Below are 12,944 nucleotides of genomic sequence, written 5' to 3' on the forward strand. Positions count from 1 at the left end.
CCGAGGTCAGTTAGTGTGTGTAACATTCTCACTCATCATGCTTTTATATATATATACATATCTATATATATCTATATATATATATCTATATATATATATATATATATATAGATATAGATATATTTATATATATATATATTGAGCAAAAAAACAATACAAATAATGTTTAACTGGGACAATTAATAGCATATCCCACAACTTTACAGCCCTTACAAAGTAATTTTTTCTCCTATTTTAGGCAATAGATTTCCCTTCCATTGCAGCCATAAAACAGGATGCCAAAAAAGTGCCCTACACACAGACAGCTCTGTGGGGCACACAGCTTTGGCGGGGCATACTAAAATGCACTGCCATTACGATTTTCATCTGTGGGCCAGTAGAGGATGATGTACTAGCTTTACCCACAGATGAACTTCAGAACACGCAGTGTTCAGCAGTGGATGCTGCGTATAAAGGGCAGGCAGCCAGCAAAGTGCTGCTGCCAGTCAGAGCACTGGGGTCCACAGAAATCGGGCCTGGGGACACAGAAGTGTTTACCACCCCTGACAACGGTGAGTGGAAACCCCAGCTGTCAAGGTCCCCGACATTTCCCCAGATTCTTCCACTGGGTGAGGGCCCCATGAATGCGTCGTTACAGGGAACCCTGGACTCACAGGCCCCATAGCGGCTGCATAGTCTACTGCCATTGGCAGGACGTCACTATATATATGCTGTATATGCTTACACAGTATTTTTCTCAAAGTTCTAATTTGTTTCTACTCTGACCTGTTGTTCTTTCTTCCAAATTTGTAGGATGACAAGCCAGAAATGGACTGTTGACAAGAGGATCAAAATGAAAGATGCAGGTTATTATGATCACCATTCTCTGTCTCATCCAATATTAAAAGGTTTTTCCTCTTATTTGCAGAACCATTGCAAGCTGGAAAGATACAAACAAATTGTTGAAAATGTGTCAAGGTTTTTATACTTTATGAACAAACGCCGTGTGAGCCTCAACTTTGCGACAAAGATTGAAAACGCCCATTTATTTTTCAAAAACCTTCAAGATCTCGGTCTGTGCAACCAAACTGTCACCAACTACATTAAGAATGTCCGGAAATTTGTACATTATCAACTATTTGCAACCAATTTACGCGATAAAAATGAAAAACTCTTCAAGGCAATGAAGTATTTCCAGTATGTGACTGCGGATATTCAGAAGAAATTTTCCAAGGGAGTTGCAAAAGAAGTTGTCAGCAAAAGGTATGTCAGCTAATTTTTATCCTTTCAGATGTATGCACAATTATTATTTTTTCTCTTTTCTCTCTCCCGCCAGGATTTTTCATACATGACTTAAAAATAGGCCTCACCTATCAGTCACATTTATTAATCTTTCTCTTAGGTACCTGGAGTTGCATAAATTGGACAAAACACCTCAGCAATGCCAGGAGATCCTGACCGTTGCAAATCCAGCTTTCCTGCAAGCCATCGAGGATGTCCAAGGAGGATCCCGAAATGAAGTGCATCAGTTGGAGATTCTCTATTACCTTGAGGCCTTAATCATACTAAAACACTTACAAAGACCAGGAGTTGTCAGAAACATGACGGTAAGTAACAACCTACTCATTATCCTGATTTAAAGCCACATGTCTATCTAACTTTCCCATGTCTTGACTCACAGGTTTCTGAGTGGACAGAGAGGATGCGTCACATCTATCAAAATGAACAGCTAATAATTGTCGGAGTTAAATCCCATAAGACTGCTGCCCACCAAGTAGCCTGTTTTGTGCTTACTGAAGAAGAAGAAAAGGTAAGATGTTCCTGTCACTACGATGGCACCCACATTAGAGAGGGATCTGTTAGTTGTCATGACTTCAACCCGTAGGATTAGTGGCATTCTGTCCCTTTTAGTAGATCCTCCCTTTAACCAGATTTTACAGGACAACTTGGTGCTACATCCTCATGCAGGTGTGTTGGGAGTCTTTCCCTTATTTCCCTGCAGTATCCAGGATGCTAAACCATAGTATCGGTGTCCAGAATAGTGCATTTTCTTAACAATAATGCTTGTTGCAGCAGCATCCAGAATGCATTATCAGTAGGAACAGATATGCTCTCCCTTATCACAGATGTTCTGCACTTTAAATGAATGGTGGGCAGTTTATAGTCTGACATATGTTTGGTGTGAGGTGACTTTTCTATATATTTAGATTGTGTGGTTCCTATCATGCTCTGAAATCCAACTGAGGCGGAGGAGAGATACTGCCCTTTTAGTCTGTAGGTTTCGCTCTCCTGGTTAGGCACATCCCTCCCTCACGTTGGTGCGGTCATTGACTCCAGTAATTAATTTAGTCTATTTCAAATTTTCTTATCTTAATATTGAAGGGCCCAACTCAATTTTTATTAAGTGGTTTACTGTTTTTTGTTTTGTTTATTTACAGTGGTTTAACATCTACTTTAAAAAAGTGAGACGGGTGCTGGCCAAAAAAGACAGTCCAGATAAATTCTTCTTATCGACTACAGGAAGACAGATATATAATGTATCCACCGACCTTCATCGCTACCAGAAGAAGTAAGTCTTAAAAGTTAAAAATCCTACATATTAGATGTTGTGCCATGTATTTATGATCTACTCTATTGCTATCTAGGTACAAACTTAAATCCATCTCTAGTCAGGTGGCAAGAAAAACTTGTGAAACATGGACCGTGTCACATTTAACAGAGACACAGAGGTATCTTTTCTCCAAATATCTCAGTCATTCCAACATGACAGCAGAGAGGAATTACAGAGAAAAAACGTTAGGAGACCTCTGCCAAGCATACACACTGGTCTTGGCAGCAGGGAAATCATCGGAAAATCAACCTCAACCCAGCAGCTCAAGGTAATTTATTGCAAAGCAGTTATGATCTATTTCACCAAATTGTTGATAAAATGTAATATTCTGTTTTCTATCTCCCCTAAAGAGAAGCAGAAGAGAGCAATGGAGAAGAGGAGCAAATGGTCCAGCAAGCTGAAGACTACAGTGCCCAGGGTGAAACAGAGGACCTCGGTGTGTCAAATTTAAATACTAAGACTCAAAGGTGGGTATATTATTAAATCAAGCAAGCTAGTAGGAGTTGGCAAACTGTACATAGCTTGTGATGTTATGGACAATGACTTGTTCTTCTGAGCATCCTCAGCACCTATACCCAGGCAAAGTGCTCTCAGTAGCGGCCACTTGTAGACAGTATGCGGAAGGGTATATTACAGGCGTTTATTGATGATATCTCCATCGCAGAACAAACCTCGATGCCTAAACTTTTAGGACTGATAGAAGATATCCTTATACCACTCTAAGTGCCCAGAAAATGTAATGTTATTATTTATATCAGGCGGAGAGCACCAATCGAACCTAGGGTCACAACAAGGTCCATGAAGACAGGGATGCAGTTGAGGAAAAGGAAACACCCAGGGTAATTGGTCAATATACTCATTCACATTGTCCTTGAACAATAAACATTTCGGTTTTAACATATGTATTCCCCTTCTTTCCTTTAAAGAGATTAAGAAGACGGCAGTGATCAGCTCCCAAGAAAGAATGAGGCGTTTCGGAGACTAAAGTTCCGGTCTTGTTAAAGTTTCTGAATTCATGTTTTATTTGTTTCTTTTCTATTCTAGGTTGTTCTACAATTCCAGGTGAACGGGGCCCTCGAAGCAATGGGAGAAGATTTTCTTTATTATAAACATTTGTACTGTTTGTATTAGTGTTAAAGGGATTCTGTCACCAGGTTTTAGCCATCTCATCTGAGCGCACCATAATGTGGACACAGACATCTTTATTCCAGTGATATATCACTTACTAGGCTGCTCAGTGTAGTTTGCATTAAAACACTGTTAAATCATCTGGAGATTATCATTAGAGCACTACTCCAGTAGTCCAGTCATACTTGGGAGCTGCCAAATCTGCAACAGAGAAAACAGTAATTTTATCAAAATGACAGCAAGGAGCTCAGTAAGTGAAACATTGCTGGATCAGGATTTCTATCTCTACATTATGCTGCTGTCCGATGGGATGTCAAAAACCTGGTGACAGAGTCCTTTTAATAACTATTTTAAAGATAAATATAAAGTGGAAGTCCTATGGCTATGATGAAACAATTCTGACAACTGTTCAAATGGCACAATCATTTACTACCGTCAGGTTTCTGAGCCGTTTAGTCTAATGCTTTGTCAGTATTACTAGAATCCATAATAATTTAAAGGTCAGGTAGCCATAAAAGTGCTCCTGCCAGTCAGAGCAGTGCAGTCCCTGGAAATCAGGCCTAGGGAAGCAGAATATATTACCATCCCTAACAACGGTAAGCATGACCCCCAGCTGTCCAGCAACCCGACATGTAGAACTGCCTATAAAAATGACCATTTGTCCAGTCAGTGCATCACTCTCTGGTGCCCTTTTACACTGGCACACTGCTTTCTGTCTCTCTCTCTTTCTCTCTCTCCAGTGCAATGCTCTCTGGTGCTCTTTCACTCTCTTTCCAGTGCACCACTCTCTGATGTGTTCTCTTTCTCCCTACTGCACCGCTCTCTGGTACTCCTCTGTCTTTATAGTGCAGTGCTCTCTTTTGTGCTCTCTCAGTCTCCAGTGCATCACTGGCGCTCACTTTTGATCTCTCCCCATTGCACCACTCGCTCGCATGCTCTCTCTCTGGTGCTTTCTTTCCATCCAAAGTGCCTTTTTTTGTCTCTGTGCCTTCACGAGCCTCTCAATCTCTGTCTTTGCCCATCTGTGGCTCTCTATCGGTCTCTGTGCCTCTCTGTCCCTCCCTGTGCTTCTATTTACCTTTTGCATCCCTCTATGTGCCTACCTTTGCCCCTTTGCTCCCCTCTTTGCCTCTATGTGCCTCTCAATGACTCTCTCTCATGCACACCTCTTCCTGTAGGTCAAAGGTAAGAAGCACTACTCAAGTTGCAGCAGAGAAGATTAATTGGTAAGTAACCACAAAGCTACACAGTGTTTAACACTTGTGTATTTTTTAAGAATCTTGTTCCTGTAGGATGCTTCCTGAACATTAAAGTGAATTGTCAGGAAACATCTTTAAGCTACAGGATCCTTGAAAAATATGCAAGTTTTTATTGGATGATTTGTCAGGCTATCAACAATCACACAGGGCCACAGGCCCGTCAACAGGGCAATAGCCCACTCCACAAGGCCAATGACCCTTTGCAAAGGGCCAGAGGTCCCTTTCCGCAGTGCCATAGGCATTTCCACAGGGCCATAACCCACTCCAGCTCTCTCCACAGGGCAACAGGCCCATTTGAAGGGCCACAGATCCCTCTTCAGGGTCACAGGCCTTTCCACAGGGCCGCACCCACCTTCAGCTCTCTCCACAGGGCCATAGGCCCTTTCCTCAGGGCCACAAGCCCCTCCAGCTCTCTCCACAGGGCAACAGACCACTATACAGGGTCACAGGCCTTTCCACAGGGCCACAAGCCCCTTCAGCTCTCTCCACAGGACCACAGGCTCCTACCGGGCCACAGGCCTTTACACAGTGCCACAAGCCCCTCCAGCTCTTTCCACAGGCAATCATGTTGCATGTTGTTTACTGCAAAAGACTTCATAGGCCCCAATCTTACTCCAGAGCCTTCCACAGGCCCCTCCAGCCCACTCCACATGGCCTTTTTTAGCAGAGCAAAACTCCCTCCAGCTCTCTTTACATCACTACATGCCCCTCTGCGGGCAAACAACCCCTTCAACTCTCTCCACAGTACCATAGGCTCCTTCTGCCGGGCCACAAGCATTTCCACAGGGCCACAATCCCCTCCAACTCTTCTCCACAGGATAACAAGCTCTCATTACAGGGCCATAGCTCCCCTCCACAGGGCCAAATGCACTTTCTGCATGGACACAGCCCCATTTAGCTCTCTCCACAGAGACACAATGCCCGTCTGCAGAGCACAAGCCCCCTCTTCAAGGCCAAAAGGCCTTTCTACATGGCCATAGTCATTTCCATAGGGCACGAGCCCCTCCAGCTCTCTCCACAGGGCAACGGACCCCTATACAGGGTCACAGGCCTTTCCACAGGGCCACAACACCTTCAGCTCTCTCCACATGACCACAGGCTCCTACTGGGCCACAGGCCTTTCCACAGTGCCACAAGCCCCTCCAGCTCTCTCCACAGGCAATCATGTTGCATGTTGTTTACTGCAAAGGACTTCATAGGCCCAAATCTTACTCCAGAGCCTTCGAAAGGCCCCTCCAGCCCGCTCCACATGGCCTTTTCGTCAGGACACAACTCCCTCCAGCTCTCTTTACATCGCCACATGCTTCTCAGCGGGGCCACAGACACCTATACAGGGTCACAGGCCTTTCCACAGGGCCTCAACCCCTTCAGCTGTCTCCACAGGACCACAGGCTTTTCCACAGCCCACAACTCCTTCCACCTCTCACCACAGGGCCACAGCCCCTTCCACAAGGCTAAAGGGCCTATTCATAGGGCAACAGACCTTTCCACAGGGCCACAACACCCTCCAGCTCTCTCCACAGGACAAGAAGCTCTCTTTACAGGGCCATAGCTCACCTCCACAGGGCCAAATGCACTTTCCACACGGCCACAACTCCCAACAGCCCTCTCCACAGTGTCACAGGGCCCGTCTGCAGGGCACAAGCCCCCTCTTCAAAGCCAAAAGGCCTTTCTACATGGCCATAGTCATTTCCATAGGGCACGAGCCCCTCCAGCTCTCTCCACAGGGCAACGGACCGCTATACAGGGTCACAGGCCTTTCCACAGGGCCACAACACCTTCAGCTCTCTCCACAGGACCACAGGCTCCTACCCGGCCACAGGCTTTTACACAGTGCTACAAGTCCCTCTAGCTCTCTCCACAGGCAATCATGTTGCATGTTGTTTACCGAAAAAAGGACTTCATAGGCCCAAATCTTACTTCAGACCCTTCCACAGGCCCCTCCAGCCCGCTCCACATGGCCTTTTCCGCAGGCCACAACTCCCTCCAGCTCTCTTTACATCGCCACATGCCCCTCTGCGGGGCCACAGACCCCTATACAGGGTCACAGGCCTTTCCACAGGGCCTCAACCCCTTCAGCTCTCTCCACAGGACCACTGGCTCCTTCTGCCGGGCCACAAGCATTTCCACAGGGCCACAATCCCCTCGAACTCTTCTCCACAGGACAACAAGCTCTCTTTACAGGGCCATAGCTCCCCTCCACAGGGCCAAATGCACTTTCTGCACGGCCACAGCCCCCTTTAGCTCTCTCCACAGAGACACAGGGCCCATCTGCAGGACACAAGCCCCCTCTTCAAGGCCAAAGGGCCTTTCTACATGGCCATAGTCATTTCCATAGGGCACAAGCCCCTCCAGCTCTCTCCACAGGGCAACGGACCCCTATACAGGGTCACAGGCCTTTCCACAGGGCCACAACACCTTCAGCTCTCTCCACAGGACCACAGGCTACTACCGGGCCACAGGTCTTTCCACAGTGCCACAAGCACCATCCAGCTCTCTCCACAGGCAATCATGTTGCACTTTTGCAACAAGAGTCAATTTTTGTTGCAGTTCGGCAACATTGGAGTCAACCCTGTTGCAAATCGGACACGAAGCTTGAAAATTTAGATGTTTACTGCAAAGGACTTCATAGGCCCCCATCTTACTCCAGAGCCTTCCACAGGCCCCTCCAGCACGCTCCACATGGCCTTTTCCACAGGCCACAACTCCATCCAGCTCTCTTTACATCGCCACATGCCCCTCTGCGGGGCAACAGACCCCTATACAGGGTCACAGGCCTCTCCACAGGGCCTCAACCCCTTCAGCTCTCTCCACAGGACCACTGGCTCCTTCTGCCGGGCCACAAGCCTTTACACAGGGCCACAATCCCCTCCAATTCCACAGGACAACAGGCTCTCTTTACAGGGCCATAGCTCCCCTCCACAGGGCCAAATGCACTTTCCACATTGCCACAACCCCCTCCAGCTCTCTACACAGAGTCATGGGGCCCGTCTGCAGGGCACAAGCCCCTTCATCAAGGCCAAGGGGCCTTTCTACAGGGCCACTGGCCTTTAAATAGTGCCACAACCTCCTCTGGCTCTCTCAAGAGGGCCACAGGCTCCTTCTACAGGGCAAGGGCCCCCTCCACAAGGCCAAAGGCCCTTTGCAAAGGGCCATAGGTCCATTCCACAGGGCCATAGTCATTTCCATAGGGCCATAACCCCCCTCAAGCTCTCTCCACAGAACCGCAGGCTCCTTCTACAGGTTTACAGGCATATACACAGGGCCACATCCGCCTTCACCTCTCTCCACAAGGCGACAGGGCCCTTTCACTGTGTCATAGGCCTTTCCATAAGGCCACAACCCCCTCTGTCTCTCTCAAAAAGGACAGAGGCTCCCTTTACAAGGCAACAGCCCCCTCCACAAGGCCAAAGGCCTTTTTCAAAGGGCCACAGGTCCCTTTCGCAGGGCCATAGGCATTTCCCCAAGGCAATAACCCCCTCCAGCTCTCTCCACAGGACCACAGGCTCCTTCTACAAGACTACAACCCCTTTGAGTTCTTTCATCAGGGCCACAGCCTCCTCCGCCCCCCTTTAATCAGTTAAAAGGGCTCAATTGAGTGACCACAACACCTTCAGCTCTCTCCACAGGACCACAGGCTCCTACTGAGCCACAGGACTTTCCACAGTGCCACAAGCCCCTCTAGCTCTCTCCACAGGCAATCATGTTGCATGTTTTTTACTGCAAAGGACTTCATAGGCCCAAATCTTACTCCAGAGCCTTCCACAGGCCCCTCCAGCCGAATCCACATGGCCTTTTCCTCAGGCCACAACTCCCTCCAGCTCTCTTTACATCGCCACATGCCCCTCTGCGGGGCCACAGACCCCTATACAGGGTCACTGGCCTTTCCACAGGGCCTCAACCCCTTCAGCTCTCTCCACAGGACCACAGGCTTTTCCACAGCCCACAACTCCTTCCAGCTCTCACCACAGGGCCACAGCCCCTTCCACAAGGCTAAAGGGCCTATCCATAGGGCCACAGACCTTTCCACAGGGCCACAACACGCTCCAGCTCTCTCCACAGGACAAGAAGCTCTCTTTACAGGGCCATAGCTCACCTCCACAGGGCCAAATGCACTTTCCACACGGCCACAACTCCCAACAGCCCTCTCCACAGAGTCACAGGGCCCGTCTGCAAGGCACAAGCCCCTCTTCAAGGCCAAAAGGCCTTTCTACATGGCCATAGTCATTCCCATAGGGCACGAGCACCTCCAGCTCTCTCCACAGGGCAACGGACCCCTGTACAGGGTCACAGTCCTTTCCACAGGGCCACAACAGCTTCAGCTCTCTCCACAGGCAATCATGTTGCATGTTGTTTACTGCAGAGGACTTCATAGGCCCAAACCTTACTCCAGAGCCTTCCACAGGCCCCTCCAGCCCACTCCACATGGCCTTTTCCTCAGGCCACAACTCCCTACAGCTCTCTTTACATCGCCACATGCCCCTCTGCGGGGCCACAGACCCCTATACAGGGTCACATGCCTTTCCACAGGGCCTCAACCCCTTCAGCTCTCTCCACAGGACCACTGCCTCCTTCTGCCGGGCTACAAGCCTTTCCACGGGGCCACAATCCCCTCCAACTCTTCTCCACAGGACAACAAGCTCTCTTTACAGGGCCATAGCTCCCCTCCACAGGGCCAAATGCACTTTCTGCATGGCCACAGCCCCCTTTAGCTCTCTCCACAGAGACACAAGGCCCGTCTGCAGGGCACAAGCCCCCTCTTCAAGGCCAAAAGGCCTTTCTACATGGCCATAGTCATTTCCATAGGGCACGAGCCCCTCCAGCTCTCTCCACAGGGCAACGGACCGCTATACAGGGTCACAGGCCTTTCCACAGGGCCACAACACCTTCAGCTCTTCCACAGGACCACAGGCTCCAGCCCGGCCACAGGCCTTTCCACAGTGCTACAAGTCCCTCCAGCTCTCTCCACAGGCAATCATGTTTCATGTTGTTTACCGCAAAAGGACTTCATAGGCCCAAATCTTACTTCAGACCCTTCCACAGGCCCCTCCAGCCCGCTCCACATGGCCTTTTCCGCAGGCCACAACTCCCTCCAGCTCTCTTTACATCGCCACATGCCCCTCTGTGGGGCCACAGACCCCTATACAGGGTCACAGGCCTTTCCACAGGAACTCAATCACTTCAGCTCTCTCCACAGGACCACAGACTTTTCCACAGCCCACAACTCCTTCCAGCTCTCACCAGAGGGCCACAGCCCCTTCCACAAGGCTAAAGGGCCTATCCATAGGGCCACAGACATTTCCACAGGGCCACAACACCCTCCAGCTCTCTCCACAGGAAAAGAAGCTCTCTTTACAGGGCCATAGCTCACCTCCACAGGGCCAAATGCACTTTCCACACGGCCACAACTCCCAACAGCTCTCTCCACAGAGTCACAAGGCCCGTCTGCAGGGCACAAGCCCCCTCTTCAAGGCCAAAAGGCCTTTCTACATGGCCATAGTCATTTCCATAGGGCACGAGCCCCTCCAGCTCTCTCCACAGGGCAACGGACCCCTATACAGGGTCACAGGCCTTTCCCCAGGGCCACAATCCCCTCCAACTCTTCTCCACACGACAACAAGCTCTCTTTACCGGGCCATAGCTCCCCTCCACAGGGCCAAATGCACTTTCTGCATGGCCACAGCCCCCTTTAGCTCTCTCCACAGAGACACAAGGCCCGTCTGCAGGGCACAAGCCCCCTCTTCAAGGCCAAAAGGCCTTTCTACATGGCCATAGTCATTTCCATAGGGCACAAGCCCCTCCAGCTCTCTCCACAGGGCAACGGACCCCTATACAGGGTCACAGGCCTTTCCACAGGGCCACAACACTTTCAGCTCTCTCCACAGGACCACAGGCTCCTACTGGGCCACAGGCCTTTCCACGGTGCCACAAGCCCCTCCAGCTCTCTCCACAGGCAATCATGTTGCATGTTGTTTACTGCAAAGGACTTCATAGGCCCAAATCTTACTCCAGAGCCTTCCACAGGCCTTTCCAGCCCACTCCACATGGCCTTTTCCTCAGGCCACAACTCCCTCCAGCTCTCTTTACATCGCCACATGCACCCTCTGCGGGGCCACAGACCCCTATACAGGGTCACAGGCCTTTCCACAGGGCCTCAACCCCTTCAGCTCTCTCCACAGGACCACTGGCTCCTTCTGCCGGGCCACAAGCATTTCCACAGGGCCACAATCCCCTCCAACTCTTCTCCACAGGACAACAAGCTCTCTTTACAGAGCCATAACTCCCCTCCACAGGGCCAAATGCACTTTCTGCACGGCCACAGCCCCCTTTAGCTCTCTACACAGAGACACAGGGCCTGTCTGCAGGACACAAGCCCCCTCTTCAAGGCCAAAGGGCCTTTCTACATGGCCATAGTCATTTCCATAGGGCACAAGCCCCTCCAGCTCTCTCCACAGGGCAACGGACCCCTATACAGGGTCACAGGCCTTTCCACAGGGCCACAACACCTTCAGCTCTCTCCACAGGACCACAGGCTACTACCGGGCCACAGGTCTTTCCACAGTGCCACAAGCACCATCCAGCTCTCTCCACAGGCAATCATGTTGCACTTTTGCAACAAGACTCAATTTTTGTTGCAGTTCGGCAACATTGGAGTCAACCCTGTTGCAAATCGGACACGAAGCTTGAAAATTTAGATGTTTACTGCAAAGGACTTCATAGGCCTTCATCTTACTCCAGAGCCTTCCACAGGCCCCTCCAGCACGCTCTACATGGCCTTTTCCACAGGCCACAACTCCATCCAGCTCTCTTTACATCGCCACATGCCCCTCTGCGGGGCAACAGACCCCTATACAGGGTCACAGGCCTCTCCACAGGGCCTCAACCCCTTCAGCTCTCTCCACAGGACCACTGGCTCCTTCTGCCGGGCCACAAGCCTTTCCACAGGGCCACAATCCCCTCCAATTCCACAGGACAACAGGCTCTCTTTACAGGGCCATAGCTCCCCTCCACAGGGCCAAATGCACTTTCCACATGGCCACAACCCCCTCCAGCTCTCTACACAGAGTCATGGGGCCCGTCTGCAGGGCACAAGACCCTTCATCGAGGCCAAGGGGCCTTTCTACAGGGCCACTGGCCTTTAAATAGTGCCACAACCTCCTCTGGCTCTCTCAAGAGGGCCACAGGCTCCTTCTACAGGGCAAGGGCCCCCTCCACAAGGCCAAAGGCCCTTTGCAAAGGGCCATAGGTCCATTCCACAGGGCCATAGTCATTTCCATAGGGCCATAACCCCCCTCAAGCTCTCTCCACAGAACCGCAGGCTCCTTCTACAGGTTTACAGGCATATACACAGGGCCACATCCGCCTTCACCTCTCTCCACAAGGCGACAGGGCCCTTTCACTGTGTCATAGGCCTTTCCATAAGGCCACAACCCCCTCTGTCTCTCTCAAAAAGGACAGAGGCTCCCTTTACAAGGCAACAGCCCCCTCCACAAGGCCAAAGGCCTTTTTCAAAGGGCCACAGGTCCCTTTCGCAGGGCCATAGGCATTTCCCCAAGGCAATAACCCCCTCCAGCTCTCTCCACAGGACCACAGGCTCCTTCTACAAGACTACAACCCCTTTGAGCTCTTTCATCAGGGCCACAGCCTCCTCCGCCCCCCTTTAATCAGTTAAAAGGGCTCAATTGAGTGACCACAACACCTTCAGCTCTCTCCACAGGACCACAGGCTCCTACTGAGCCACAGGACTTTCCACAGTGCCACAAGCCCCTCTAGCTCTCTCCACAGGCAATCATGTTGCATGTTTTTTACTGCAAAGGACTTCATAGGCCAAAATCTTACTCCAGAGCCTTCCACAGGCCCCTCCAGCCGGCTCCACATGGCCTTTTCCTCAGGCCACAACTCCCTCCAGCTCTCTTTACATCGCCACATGCCCCTCTGCGGGGCCACAGACCCCTATACAGGGTCAC

Source organism: Phyllobates terribilis, unplaced genomic scaffold (genome assembly GCF_046119375.1).
Source record: "Phyllobates terribilis strain yellow unplaced genomic scaffold, ASM4611937v1 Scaffold_274__1_contigs__length_2534360, whole genome shotgun sequence".
Lineage (NCBI taxonomy): Eukaryota > Metazoa > Chordata > Amphibia > Anura > Dendrobatidae > Phyllobates > Phyllobates terribilis.